Source organism: Berghia stephanieae, chromosome 3 (genome assembly GCF_034508935.2).
Source record: "Berghia stephanieae isolate SIO BIC M18660-M18661 chromosome 3, UCSD_Bste_1.3, whole genome shotgun sequence".
Taxonomy (NCBI): Eukaryota; Metazoa; Mollusca; class Gastropoda; order Nudibranchia; family Aeolidiidae; genus Berghia; species Berghia stephanieae.
Window position 1 is genome coordinate 65,822,650 of NC_088362.1, and position 15,145 is coordinate 65,837,794.

General features: G+C 35.6%; 1 protein-coding gene across 1 annotated transcript in view; it reads left to right on the forward strand.

Moving 5' to 3' along the window:
- The first annotated feature begins 2,531 nt into the window (after positions 1 to 2,531).
- The window catches only part of LOC144968231 (pyrokinin-1 receptor-like), a 200,884-nt gene continuing 188,270 nt past the window's right edge, over positions 2,532 to 15,145 (forward strand). Inside the window, exon 1 of the mRNA XM_078906377.1 lies at positions 2,532 to 2,850. The gene's annotated coding sequence lies outside the window, so the exon portion shown is untranslated. The remainder of the gene's footprint in view (positions 2,851 to 15,145) is intronic.

Sequence of the window (15,145 nt, forward strand, 5' to 3'; positions counted from 1 at the left end):
CTAAAGCAACAAACAAACAAACAAAAAACATTATGGACTGGCTGCAACCCAGCACCTTGTGAGGCAGGGCACAAGCCCGCTAAATGGGGAGTGTTTGCTCAGGAAGGGCATCCTGGCAGTAAAACTCAAGCCACAACTAATGAATGAATGAAACCAGAAACATCATACCGAGGCCCGGGATAAAAGCGACCGCCTCTGTCCACATTGGCCAGCAGGATGACAGTGGAAATTCAGTGACTGCTGGTCACCCACAAAAGGAAAAAAGGCGTAGAAGATGGTCGAGGAAACGGATGGGAGTGGAGATAATGATTGGAAGTTTGAACGTTGGAAGTATGACAGGCAGATCAATGGAAATCGCTGATGTCATGGAAAGAAGAAAAATTAACATATTGTGTGTGCAAGAAGCAAACTGGAAAGGTGAATCAGCAAGGGAGATTGGTAGAGGATTTAAACGATTCTATAAAGGAAATGATGCCACAAGAAACGGAGTAGGTATCATTCTGGAAAGAACTTGCACGAAATGTTGTTAAAGTCCAAAGGGTGTCCGACAGACTTAGGTAGATCAAGATCGTAGTCAACATGGAGTAAATCACTGTCGTGAGTGCATATGCACCCCAGACAGGCTGTACGCAAGACAAGAAGGAAGAATTTTGGATGGAGATAAATGAACAAATGGATATGTTCGACAAATCAGAAAGAGTTTTCATCGTTGCGGACTTGATTGGGCACGTTGGAGAAAGCAATATCGGAGAGGGGATATGGTCGGGACGGTATGGGTATGGTGGCAGAAATAAAGAAGGCGAAGCTATTGTAAGATTTGCAACAAGGATGGATCTGGCAATACTAAATACATATTTTAGAAAGAAAGATGACTACATAGTGACGCAAACAAGTGGTGTGAGAAAGACAAGTGGTTTACCTGTTGTGCTGGAAGAGAAATTTGAAGGAAGTATCAGATTGTGGCAGTTTACCGGGAGAGAGAGTGAAAGTTATTATAATATTTTATACCCAGTGGCTGAAATAACCACTTAGATAAAATCAAATTCATTTTCATTATTCATTTAAGTCCCTAAATTACGACCTAGCTATGAGGCTATAATATGGCCTTTTAGCACCACCAGTTGACACTCACGCTGGTCGTCGTAAACTTACTCACTCTCGTTCACACAATGACTGGCAATCCTACTCAGGACAGTCACTGCTCCCCGACAAGCACATGCGAGCGGGCGCGGCAGAGAGAAATGAATTAACACGACTCTATCCCCACTCTCTCTTGCTCTCCCCTAAACCATCTCACATTAATGCCTCTTATCCGCCTAATGGAGTTAGGGTTTTGGTATTCTCTAAATAACAATAGTTTTGATCGAAAACAACACAAAATGATGTCAAGCGATGTGTATTGTTAACGACGGGATAACATTTGTTTTGGGGAAATTCTTGTATTGTTGGAAAATGTAGTAAAACATCACATAATACATTCTATATTATTCATTCCATTGACTACAATGTTTAAAGTCTGTATATTACATACATATATATATATTTATTTATATATATATATATATATATATATATATATATTATATTTAACTTTGAAATGTTGTATTTAGTACTGGCAAGACAACTATAAAAGTTGCGCCAGGTTGATCTTTTTTCGACCAAGGTCTTTTATCAGTTTCTTGTTTGGTCGCTATAAAATCGATTCGGGAAGGGGGGGAGGGGGGTCACAGGTTAGAGAGTTTTTGCCATGATGAGGGTCATTTAAATCGATCGATATTTGAAGGACCAGTTTACTGGCCAAATTTTAGAATATGAGTTTTTCCATAGTACGACAGAACTCCTATATATACACGTCAGATTATTTTCACTGTAATGTCTTAGAAAACGTTCAAAATAAAGAAATATCGTTATTATTGTGACTTTCCTTAACCAGTTAATTGCCGCACTCTGGTAAACCCGTATTTTTAAAAAAATTGGCCAGTAATTTCATCCTTTAAATATCGACTCATTCAAATGACCCTCATCTTGGTATAAACTCTCAAACCTGAGACCAAGGAGGTCCTGAGATCCCAGTGTTGAGAGGTTATACCAAGATGAGGGTCATTTAAATCGATTGATAATTGAAGGACGAGTATTCTGGCCAAATTTTCAAATACGTTTTTATTTTCAGAGTACTGCAGTTATCTGATTAAATTCAACTGTCATACAGACTTGACCTCGAGATTAAATTTTACCCAAGAGAAAAACATATCTCCCCCAACAAACACTTTCTTTGTTGTTATAGATAGTCAATTTGTGATAGAATTCTTTGAGGATGTGGTTGTCAATAGTAAAATTTAAATTCACTTAAAATTCATACAAAGCTGTTTTCAAAATGATATATAGGTCTTGGTTTATTTTTGTCCTTGAAATATATTATTATTATTATTATTATTATTATTATTATTATTATTATTATTATTATTATTATTATTATTATTATTATTATTATTATTATTATTATTATTATTATTTGTTGTATCTTTCATTAGCAATGGACATTGACATGGATGAAAATTATAAAAATTAAATTCTAAAGTTAATATTGGTCATTTTAAGAACAAATAAACCGTTCGGGATACTGTTTAATCTAAGCAGATATGGATTTATTAGTTACAGACTTCGGAGGATTGTTTTGAAATATTGTGCATCAGCCAAGTTTTGAAATCAAGAAGTGTTGACGTGGATTTGACGAGAAAGAAGTAATGTTTTAAGATTGTATTTCAATTATCGCAAAGAGACCATTGCTCATCACATGACGCGGATACCCTCGTGGATAAATTGATGTTTTCACAGGTTCTTGGAATGAAGGTAATCATCATAATATCTAACTTGTACTTGATGGGGAACTTAAATGGTAGAGTTATGGTAGTCATGATTTAGGATTAATACGCGGGAGTTTGTTTTTCTTGTTTTGTTGTTGTTTCTGTTTTTGGTGATGTTGTTTTTTTTATTATGTTGTTGCTTTTTTGTATTCTTTTTAAAAAATTTTATTCTTTTTAATCACTTGGGTAGACACCAGGGGGAAATTTGGAGACTGAAAAGTGAATGATCTTAATACAACAAAAACAAAAAAAAAAAGAATAAATTACCAAGCAATTAAATTCCTTTCATTCATCTTCGAGGCAGAATTCTTCTATTTTGAAAGTGAAATGGATTTTTCCTGGCGGAAGTCGCAGTGAAACGCTGCAAAGTGGACCAGGTTTGAGGTGACTTGTTAAAGGCTACATAGCGCATTTGGGAAATCAAATTTGATACCTCCGGAAATGCAAAGCAAATGCCATAATATTATTCTTGAGCGACACGGGTTGGTGACTTGTTAAAGGCCACAAATATCATTTGGGGAATCGAACTTAGTACCTCCAAAGTTTGAAGCAAATACTATTTCGTTGAGCTACACGGTAAGGTGACTTGTTGCCAAAGGCTACACAGTGCATTTGGGAATCGAACTTGGTACCTCCAGGGCACAAAGCAAAATCCATACCGTTGAGCCACGCCACCCCTTCATATAATTTTAAACATTACCAAGAAAAGAAGTTTTTGAAAAAATAGAACAAATGAAAACATTTCAGGCATAAAGCTATATCTGAACAAGTGTGTACGAAACGGTGTAATTGTAGCACATCTGACCAATAATCAGAAGGTCTGAGGTTCGATCCTCAGTCGAGGCAGACTGATTTTTTGGGATGATTATTTTCTTTTATTTTTCTTTCTTGTTTTGTCTGGTACCATTTATACACACTTGAACCGATCTTTATCTTACAACGATGCCTTCTTCTTCATCTTCTTCTTCTTCTCCTTCTTCTTCTTCTTCTCCTCCTCCTCCTACTCCTACTCCTCCTCCTCCTCCTCCTCCTACTCCTCCTCCTCTCCTCCTCCTCTCCTTCTTCTTCTTCTTCTTCTTCTTCTTCTTCTTCTTCTTCTTCTTCTTCTTCTTCTTCTTCTGCTTCTTCTTCTTCTTCTTCTTCTTCTTTTTTTCTTTTTTTTTTTTCAGCGTATCCCGCGTTTTGCAGGGTTGTCATTATGAATGCCACATCTCCATGCATCTCGGCTCATTGCATCTTCTTCCTCCAGGCCCAGTTCTTTCATATCGTCCTGCATCCTTATTTCTCAATCTGATAATATCAGGCATACCCCTCTCATAAACAAAACTTGTTCTTTTTATATAGAGCAAAATCCACAAAACATGCTCAAAGCGCTTTATAAATGGTCCCTGACCAACAGCAACACGTGACATGACGATAGGCGATAGGCGATATTACATTTTTTTTTCAGACAGAGACAACGCTCTTAACGGCCAGGTACTTATTTTAAACATGAGTACGATGAGAGAATGTGAGTAAAGAGCCATTTCCAAGGACTCAACTATGCGCCGAGCGAGGCTCGGACCCAGTACCTTCCGATCCGAAAGCGAGTGTTATACCACTAGACCACATAGCCGCACCATTATCACTAATCACTCTCAATTTATCTACCATTATCAAGTTTTTTGTCAAAACTTCACACCTAACCAACACAAAATGAGATTATTTTTTTTTACTCAAACAGAAACGTAATAAATTCTTGCTTTACACATTGTTTAAACAACAAAAAAAAAAGAGTTATAAACCACTGTTAAAATTTTATAACTAGAGAAAAACCATTTTATCTTAAAATTTTCAGACGTAGAAAAGAAATCAGAATGTTAAAAATGTTGAGTTTATTGTGATGAATATGACGATTTCTCTTTGGTTAGTAAGTAGAGGGTTAAGATAAACTGACCTGCAATAGGCCTTACTCTGAAAGAAACAAAACAAAACAAACAAAAAAAAAAAAAAAAAAAAGAAAAAGAAAAAAAAAAAAAAAAGGAAAAAAAAAATCATCCCCCCCCCCCCCCCCCCCCCTTCAATAAAAACTTGACCTTTTAGAGAGCGCAATATCCACCAAACGTGCTCAAAGCGCTTTACAAAGGGTCCTTGACCAACAGCAAATCTTAACATGTAGAACGGGACCCAACACATGAAAAATAAAAGAATTGGCCAAAAAAAAAAAAAATAAAAAAAAACCCACATTCCTAAGATATCGGTCGATTACACTTCATGACCTGTCAAACAAACACTCTAAAAACTGGGAATTCACTGAAGTCCCAGATTTGGGAGGTTTTGAAAAGATGAGGGCCATTTTAATCATCGATAGCGATATTTATTGAAGGACAAGTTTTCTATCTAACTTTTTTTTTAATGTGTGTTTTTTTTTTTTGTAGAGTACGACAGTGTTGACGTCAGTGGTGACCTGACACTATTAGGTCGGTCAGTCATCTTATCGGGTTTTTTTCAGGATTTTCCCCCATAATGTCATATCCAACTAACACAAAATCATACTTGTTGTCACTCAAACACAAAAGCAGTAAGTTCTGTGCGCGGCTATGTGGTCTTGTGATATGACACCCGCTGGGCGTTTGGATTGGAAAGGCCTGGGTTCGAACCTCGCTCGGCGCATAGTTGAGACCTTGGAAAACATATTACTCACATTCTCTCACCGTACTCAGTTGTGAAGTGAATACCTGGCCGTTAACAGCGCTGTCTTCGTCGAAAAAAAAAGTACCAACGCCTAACAGGCGTCATGTCTTGTCTTATATGCTTAAGTGTTGCTGTTGGCTAGGGACCCTATGTAAAACACATTGAGCACGTTTGGTGGATATTGCGCTATATACTTACTCTAATTTTTTTCTTGCGATACATTTTAATCTCTTTTATAACAATGTGACACTGATTGTAAGCTTCAATTTAATATACGAAAACAGATAAAATGGACAATTTGGGTTTCCCTTTTATCAACAAAACAGGATGAATGAAACACTAGACGAATGAGATAATGTGGTTGTGGCGTTGTTAACAACATTATCTCATTCGCCTGTAGTATTTTATTCATCCTGTTTTGTTGATAAAGGGGGAACCCGAAACGTCCATTATATCTGTTTTCGTATATTACATCGAAGCTTACATTCAATTTCACAGTGTCAATTTATTTCTACGAGCTTCGAACAGCACCATTAACATCTAATTTCTTTAGCAAAGCAAGATCTACACCAGTGCGTTTTTTTCTTTAAATACTGTGATGTACAAAATAAATCGGAACGAGAAAATAAATGTTGGCTGTATCGTAAAGAATGTGACAATTTTCCTTTTGTTGGTAAGGAGCACAGACTACTAGGAGTCCTGTGTTATCTATGGTAAGGAGAGAGTTAATCATCAAAACTGGGAATTCACTAAAGTTTTAGGTTTGAGAGATTTTGACAAGATGAGGGTCATTTTAATTTATCGATATTTAAATGGCGAGTTTGATAACCAGAATGTTTAAAATGTGTTGTTTTTCCCCCCAAGTACGACAGTGTTGACGTGGGTGGTGACTTGTCATTATTAGGCCGACAGTAAACAAGTTTTGGTCTCTGGACGTTCGTATTAAGTAAAGTCATTTTTGACGTCCTGAGACAAACAACGCCACACGCACTGACAAAACACTTTTCTTTTTTTTTGCTCAAGTCGACAAGATTTTGTTCCCCTTATCAATATAAATAGATGAAAAGATCTTTCAATATGTCGAATTTCTTGAGCCTGTAACTTCAAAGATTAAACGATATTCTAAGGAACTCTCAGGTTTAATATATATATATATATATATATATATATATATATATATATATATATATAAAACATTTGAAATATAATTAAGATAGTTTGACTTCTACAACGTTGTTATCGAGCGTTGCTCTCATCAGGAAGTGGAAGTGAAAGTAGATTGTTGTGTTTTCGTATTTTTATAGATTCGTGTTTATGGAGGTTCGTAATTACATAAAAGGTGTTTGTTTCTATGTCTGCATGAGGAAGTTAGTTCGTTTCTTCTGTTGAGTGTTGCTATGTTCGGTTTAGTGATGATGAAGAATTTTTCTTCCAAGCAGAGGTTGCAAATCTTAGAAGAGGGGGAGTACGACTGTGATCTGGAGATGATTTTCCATGTGATGCTGTGTTGTATGTTTTTTTTCTTTGAGGTTCCAAATGTGTTCGCTTAGTGTAGTAGAATGTCGTTTGTGTATGTTTCTGAAGGAAGATGTATGCAGGTTGTATCTGGTTTTGAATGGACACTCGGTGAGGCCAATGTATGTATCTTGTTTTGGTGTGTCTGGTCGTGTTACTGTGGCTTGATAAATTACGTTTTGAGTCAGGCAATTGCCGTTTAGTGGGCATGTTGTCTGGGTCCTACAGTTGCATTTTTTCTCTAGGTTGTTGCTGGGCTGATCTGGCTGTGATAGTTTTCGGTTATTGTTGGATGAAATAATGTTTTGTATGTTTGGCATGCAGGTGTATCCTATTTTGATGGTGTTTTTGTTCATGATTGGGTGTAGAACGTGACCGGAGGGAAGCATTTTTGTAGTAGATTGAAGAATTTGTTACCGATAGAAGTTGTCACATTCTTGCTGTAGGGTGGGTTGAAGCAATGTTATGTGTCGTTTTCTTTGTCGTTTTTTTTGTTGGGGTGGTAATGGTCTCTTCTTCATATTCTAGTTTGTAGTTATATCCACTTTTTTGTAGTGCGTTTGTGTACGGTGGGATTGCATCGTTGAATATGTTATTGTTTGTAGAGTTGTTAGATAGTCGTTTGTTAATGCTCTCGGGATGTTTTTTATTATAGATGGCGGATGATTGCTGTGTCTATGAACGTACAATGGGATGTTGTTGGGTTTTGAAAATGGTTGATAGGTGCCGTCGTTTAGGTTGATGGTTATGTCCAGGAAGTCGAATGTTTTTTTGTTGGCTTCGATTGTAATTTTCAGATTGTTGTCCTGGAAGATTTTGCATATTTCTTTCTTTATTAATTCTGTCTGTCTCGGTGTTTTATTGCACAATGCGAGTCCGTCGTCCCTGTATAGTCCAATGTTTATATCGAGATTTTGCATTTGAGAAAGTAGAGCTCGCATGTTTCTGCTCCATCGTAGCTCCCCATGGTGACATCAAAGTTTGTTGATTTTTTGTCCATGCTGTTCCATTATTGTAAAGTGATGTATTCTTCGATTGCAGGATAATATGTATTTCTTCTTCGGTGATGTTGTCGAAGGTTTTTGCGAACTGTAGTGCTTTGAGGAGTAGGGTTTTGGTGATTGAAGGGTAGAAATTACAGATGTCAAAGATGATTGCGTTTTGTCGTTGTTTGTTTTCTGTGTTTCTGTACCAGTTGATAACTTCAGCGGTGTTTCTCCATTGGTTGAATTCGGTTTTCTCGACGATTTTGGCGTTGATTCTGTCTAAAATCTGTTTACTTTTTTTTTTTCCGATTTGTGATTTACATGGGTTTATAAGACGGCATTGTACGTTGTTGCGAAAGTTTGGTTTATGGTCTTTGATAGTGATGAAGGCGTTAGATTTTGCTGTGGTGTCTATTCTGTCACTTAGCTGTAGGTTTTCGGCGATGCTTTTGTCTTCTGCTGTAATGTCAGTGTCGTAGATGGTGTTTGTTTCTTGTACTCTGCTTGTATATTTTTCTCAAGTAAATGTGTGTATTCTTTAGGGTAAGCTTGTAGAAGTTTGTGGTTTTGTCAGCGGCGACGTAAACATTGGGTCTTGATGTATTGATCGTATGTCTTGTTGTAGTTTGTTTTGGAAGGTGTCGTTGATTTGTCTGAATTTATGTTTCGGATGATATCTGTCATTCCATCCTCGAATTCTCGTAGTTCAGGTATGGATGGGGCTGGTCTGGTAGATCTAAATCCAAAAGTTTCTTTATTTTTAACCGTTTGGTCAGGGTTTAGGTAGAAAAAAGCTCGCCATCTGGTGTTTCTTATAAATTTTTCGGTTTTGTTGATTAGAGATTTTAGGTATATATATATATTTTTTATTTTATTTTTTATTTATTTTTTTTTTTTTATTTTTTTTTTTGAAAAAAAAAGTTTCTGGCCAAAAATGGATAAATATGTTTTGTCGGTGTTCAGGAAAGCAAAGGTTGATCTTGTTCTTTTTTTTTTTTTTTTTCAAATTGTTTTTGTTGGTATTTTGGTGCCGTGTCTCGACAAGCATTGGCTACCGTGTCTCGACAAGCATTGGCTGGGATGATGTTGATCCCTCTGGGGTTAATGTGATCCCACTTTGATAAGGTTGATCCACTAATTAGAGCAGGACGTGGGCTGTTGGATATTTATGAGCATTGTCAAAAATTTACATGCAAAAAAAAAAAGGTAAAAAAAAAAGACTATTAACTGTGACCCATAGCATCGATTCGGTATTGATGCTATACTTTTAGGTAAAACACTTACAACGTCCGCCAGCGGGATATAAAGTACCAATACACAAAACTATCTGTAACCTTAAACGTGTATAGGCCGATTGATTAAATCTAGTAGGAACTGAACATTAAAATGGCTGTCTAGAAACAATAACAAAGAAGCGAATGACGTCAGTTTTGTTCCATATAATATTATGTCGGAAAGGATTCGATGATGAAAATTGAGTTAAAAGTCAAAATAATAAGAATTAGGAACGTTTAATTTCGTTTTTTTTTTAAAAGTGAGCCTTTATATAGCGCAATATCCACTACATGTGCTCAAAGTGAGTTACAAAGGGTCCCTGACCAACAGCGATACGTAACATGTCGAACGAGACATGACGCATGTTAGGAGATATTACAATTTTTTTTCTGACAGAGACAATACTGTTAACGACATGGTATTCATGTGAGTAAAGAGCCTTTTCCAAGGACTCATCTAACCGCCGAGCGATCGCACCCAGGTTCTTCCCTTCCGAAAGCGAGTGTCATACCACAAGACCACATAAGAAACAAACCTTATTCTCCACAATAAAGCCATTTGACTAAACTTTAGTTTCAAACGTTAAGGTTAAAATCCAGTTTTAACTATCGGGTCTATCTCTTTATGTTTATCATTTTGAATCGATGGTCACCCATATACTATAATCACTGTATTTATGATATAGGATGTTGACAGCTTATTTAGTAGTGCACTTATCTTACAACCAAAGGAATTGGTATTGGGTCTCAGATACGCTTGTGATTTTTTTTTCTTCTGAACCCCTTTATTCATTACTCACAGTGATTTAATAGCTGGATCTCTCATATTTGACAGAACGTATAGTACTTTGCAATTTATGAACATCCTATTCAAAGGTTACTAAAACTATGATAAAATATAACTCATGGGTCTGTTGGCTCAAAAGGCTTTCTTATATTCAATATCAGAAGCGAATTTTTAAGTTACTCACCCTGATATCAAATAATTTCGTCTTAGTGTTCAAACTTTGATTATGATGATGATGATGATGATGATGATGATGATGATGATGATGATGATGATGATGGAGAAGAAGAACAAGAATAAGAAGAGAGCATGAATCGGAAACTACTAGCAGAGGGGGAAATTTATGTTGCAGTGATATCACTATAAAAGCGAGCAAAAATAATAAACCATTTTACCCTGGTGCCTGTGGCGGTCAAGAACATTGATAAACCTTCACCGTAATAAGTAGCTACCATTATTGTGTCGGATGTTCTGTCTGTTATGATTGAATGTAATGGCATCCGCCCACCATCCCCACCCACATCCCCCAGGGTTTTTCATCAACTTTGGAGTTGATTCCCTTCAAACGATGATACTGCCGTAGGCTGTCAAAACATGTTTGTTTCATCCTGGCCATAAAAGGTTTGTTTCTCTCCATATATATGACCCACGGCCTCAAAACGGTAATATGCTGGAGATGATCCAGATGACCGCGTGGCTCAGTAGTACGTTCTTTGCTTCACACCCAAAAGGTACATAGTTTGATCACCCGCCGCGCTGTGTGGCATTGAGCAAGTCATCTCGCCATAGCTCACTTTGCGGCGCTGCATTGCGGCTGACACCTGGGTTATTCCAGTCTTCTCTTGGAATAGAGCCTAAAGACAAATCTCCCCATGGGGATGAATAAAGGGAAGTTTTAAATTTATTTATTATTAATGACAAAAGTGATTCTAAAGAAAAGGACTTGAAAAATCAGGTTTTAGTTTTTGTTTCTCAGAACAACTACATCTTTTTGTCATCCATGGAACATATAAGCCTAATCCAAGCTTCATTTTTCTAAGATTATAAAGTTAATTTTTAGCATCTAAACCATCTTGATTTAATATCGTTTTGATACGACGGGTCACAAAATATCGATCCATTAACCAGTTCACAGCCGTACTCTGGAATGTATTTAAAAATTTGTCCAGAAAACTCGTCCATCAAATATATTAATCGATATAATTGACTCTCATATTGAAAAAAAAACAAACCCTCTCAAACCTGGGACTTCTCGATGTCCCAGGTTTGAGAATTTTTGCCAAGATGACAGTCATTTAAATCGATCAATATTTAAGATTTGGAGGACAATGTTTTCTGCCTCATTTAAAAAAAAAAATAGGCGTAGGTTGTTTCAGAGTATAGCGTTACCTGGTTAACTCACTCAATCCTGGAGATTTTTTCTACTTTTCAAAATGGGGAAAAAACGTACTGAAAATGAGCATGTACATAGACAATTTTTTTTCAACTTTCATCAACATGCAAAAACTATAAAACATTAGCTTTGATACTACGCCTATAATTTGTCTCCTAAAAATGTAATAAATAGGCATGGGGTACAAGTACAAGTAACCCAGGTAAACTACGGATATATTCGGTATTAGGGTTGAATGAGTTAAAACGGTCCCTAACTCATCAAGAAGGCTAGAATGTGTAACGCCATTCAAGTCAAAAATTTAAAAGACTATTTGACAATTTGAGGTTAATCCAAATTAACCGATTTTTGAAGATAACGGGATCAAATTTTTAAAAAATGATTTGACAGCACGCGGAAAATTATGTTGTCACAATCATAATGTTCGTTGCCATGGAGTCGACAATCAGCTACTTCCGTTTATCATAGACATTCTTGTCAAAATCTCAACCATTCAAATTATTCCAGATTTCCATATTCTTCTTCTTCTTCTTCTTCTTCTTCTTCTTCTTCTTCTTCTTCTTCTTCTTCTTCTTCTTCTTCTTCTTCTTCTTCTTCTTCTTCTCCTCCTCCTCCTCCTCCTCCTCCTCCTCCTCCTCCTCCTCCTCCTCCTCCTCCTCTCGTCTCTTCTTTCTTCTTCTTCTTCTTCTTCTTTTCCTTTCTTCTTCTCTTCTTCTTCTCTTCTCTTCTTCTTCTCTTCTCTTTCTTCTTCTTCTTTCTTCTTCTCTCTTTCTCTTCTTTCTTCTTTCTTTCCTTCTCTTCCTTCTCTCTCTTCTTCTCTCTTCTTCTCTTCTTTCTTCTTCTTCTTCTTCATCTTCTCTTTCTCTCCTTCTTTTACTTCCTTTCTCTTCTTCTTCTTCTTCTTTCTTTTCTCTTCTCTTCTCTTCTTCTTCTCTCTTCTTTCTTCTCCTCTCTTCTCTTTTCCTTTTCTCTCTTTCCTTTCTCTTCTCTTCTTCTTCTTTCTCTCTCTTCCTCTTCTTCTTCCTCTCTTCTTTCTCTTTCTTTCTTCTCTCTTCTCTCTTCTTTTCTTCTTCTCTCTTCTACTTCTCTTCTTTCTCTCTTCTTCTTCTCTCTTTCTTCTTTCTTCTTCTTCTCCTTCTTCTTCTTCTCTTCTCCTTCTTCTTCTTCTCTTCTTCTTTCTTCTTTCTTCTTCTTCTCTTCTCTTCTCTCCTTCTTCTTCTTCTCTTCTTTCTTTTCTTCTTCTCTCTTCCTTTCTTTTCTCTTTCTTCTCTTCCTTTCTTCTTCTCTTCTTTCTCTCATCTTCTTCTCTTCTTCTTTCTTCTTCTTCTTCTTTTCTCTCTCTCTTTCTTTCTTTTCCTTCTTTCTTCTTCTTCTTCTTTTTCTCTTTCTTTCTCTCTTTTCTCTCTTTCTCTTTCTCTCTTCTTTCTTTTCTTTCTTCTTCTCTTTCTTTCCTTTCTTCTTTTCTTCTTCTTTTCTTCTCTTTTTCTTTTTCTTTTCTCTTCTTTCTTTTTTCTTCTTCTTCTTTCTCTTTCTTTCTTTCTTCTTTCTTCTTCTTTCTTTTCTTTCTCCTTCTTCTTCTTCTCTTTTCTTTTTTCTCTTTCTTCCTTTCTTCTCTTCCTTCTTTCTTTCTTCTTTTCTTTTTCTCTTCTTTTTTCTTTCTTTTTCCTTCTTTCTTCTTCTCCTTTTTTATTTTTCCTTCTTTCTCTTCCTTTTTTCTTTCTTCTTCTTCTTCTTCTTTCTTCCTTTCTTCCTTCTTCTCTCTTTTCTTCTTTCTTCTCTTTTTCTTCTTCTTCTTCTTTTCTTCTTTCTTCTTTCTTTCTCTTCTTCTTCTCTTCTTCTTCTCTTCTTCTTTCTTCTTTCTTCTTCTCTTTCTCTTCCTCTTCTTCTTCTCTTTCTTCTTTTCTTCTTCTTCTTTTCTTCTTCTTCTTCTTCTTCTTCTTCTTCTTCTTCTTTCTTTTCTTCTTCTTTCTTCTTCTTATTCTTCTTTCTTCTTTCTTTCTTCTTTCTTTCTTCTTTTCTTTCTTTTCTTCTCTTCTTCTTTTTCTCTTCTTTCTCTTCTCTTCTTCTTCTTTCCTTCTTATCTTTCTTCTTCTTCTCTTCTCTTTCTTCTTCTTTCTTTCTTCTTCTTCTTTCTTCTTTTTTCTTCTTTCTTCTTCTTTCTTCTTCTCTTTCTTCTTTTCTTCTTCTTTTCTTCTTCTCTCTTTCTTTTCTTCTTTCTCTTCTTCTTCTTCTTCTCTTTTCTTTCTCTTCTTTCTTCTTCTCTTTCCTCTTCTTCTCTTCTTCTTTTCTTTTCTCTCTCTTCTCTTCTTCTTTCTTCTCTTCTCACTTCTTCTCTCTTCTCTTTTTCTTCTTCTTCTTCTTCTCTTCTTCTCTCTCTTTCTTCTTCTCTTCTTCCTTTTCTTTCTTCTCTTCTTCTCTTCTTCTTCTTCTTCTCTTTCTTCTCTCTTCTCTTCTTCTTCTTCTTCTCCTTTTTCTTCTTCTTCTTCTTCTTCTTCTTTCTCTTCTTCTTCTTCTCTCTTCTTCTTTCTTTCTTCTTCTTTCTTCTTTTCTCTTTCTCTCTTTCTTTTTCTTTCTTCTCTTCTCTCTTCTCTCTCATTTCTTCTTTTCTTTTCTTCTTCTTTTCTTCTCTTCTTTCTTTCTCTTCTTCTCTTCTTTTTCTTTCTTCTTCTTCTCTTCTTCTTCTCTCTTCTTTCTTTTTCTTCTTCTCTTCTTCTCTTCTTTCTTTCTTCTTTTTCTTCTTCTTTTTTCTTCTTCTTTTTCTCTTCTTCTTCTTCTCTTCTTCTTCTTTTCTTCTTTCTTTCTTCTTCTTCTTCTCTTCTCTTTTTCTTCTTTTCTTCTTCTTCTTTCTTCTTTTCTTTCTCTTCTTCTTTCTTTCTTCTTCTTTCCTTTCTTCTTCTTTTCTTCTTCTTTTCTTTTCTTCTTCTTTTCTTCTTCTTCTTTTTCTTTCTTCTTCTTCTTCTTTTCTTCTTCTTCTTTCTTCTTCTTCTTTCTTCTTTCTTCTTCTTCTTCTTCTTTCTTTCTCTTCTTTCTTCTTCTTCTTTCTTCTTTTCTTCTTCTTCTTCTTTTCTTCTTCCTTTTCTTCTTCTTCTTCTTTTCTTTCTTTTTTCTTCTCTTCTTTCTTCTTCTTCTTCTTCTCTTCTTCTTCTTCTTTCTCTTTCTTCTTCTTCTTCTTCTTTTCTTCTCTTTCTTTCTTCTTCTTCTTCTTTCTTCTTCTCTTCTTCTTCTTTTTCTTCTTTCTCTCTCTTCTTCTTCTTCTTTCTTCTTCTTCTTTCTCTTCTTTCTTCTTCTTCTTCTTTCTCTTCTTTCTTCTTTTCTTTTCTCCTTCTTCCTTCTTCTTCTTCTTCTCTCTTCTCTTCTCTTCTTCTTCTTCTTTTCTTTCTTCTTTTCTTCTTCTCTTCTTCTTCTTCTTCTTTTCTTCTTCTTCTTTTCTTTCTTCTTTTCTCTTCTTCTTCTTCTCTTTCTTCTTTTCTCTTCTTTCTTTTCTTCTTCTTCTCTTCTTCTTCTTCTTCTTCTTTTTCTTCTTTTCTTCTTCTTCTTCTTCTTCTTCTTCTTCTCTTCTTCTTTCTTCTTCTTCTTCTTTTCTTCTTTCTTTCTTTTTTTCTTCTTTTTTCTTCTCTTTCTTCTCTTTCTTTCTCTTTTCTTCTTTCTTCTTT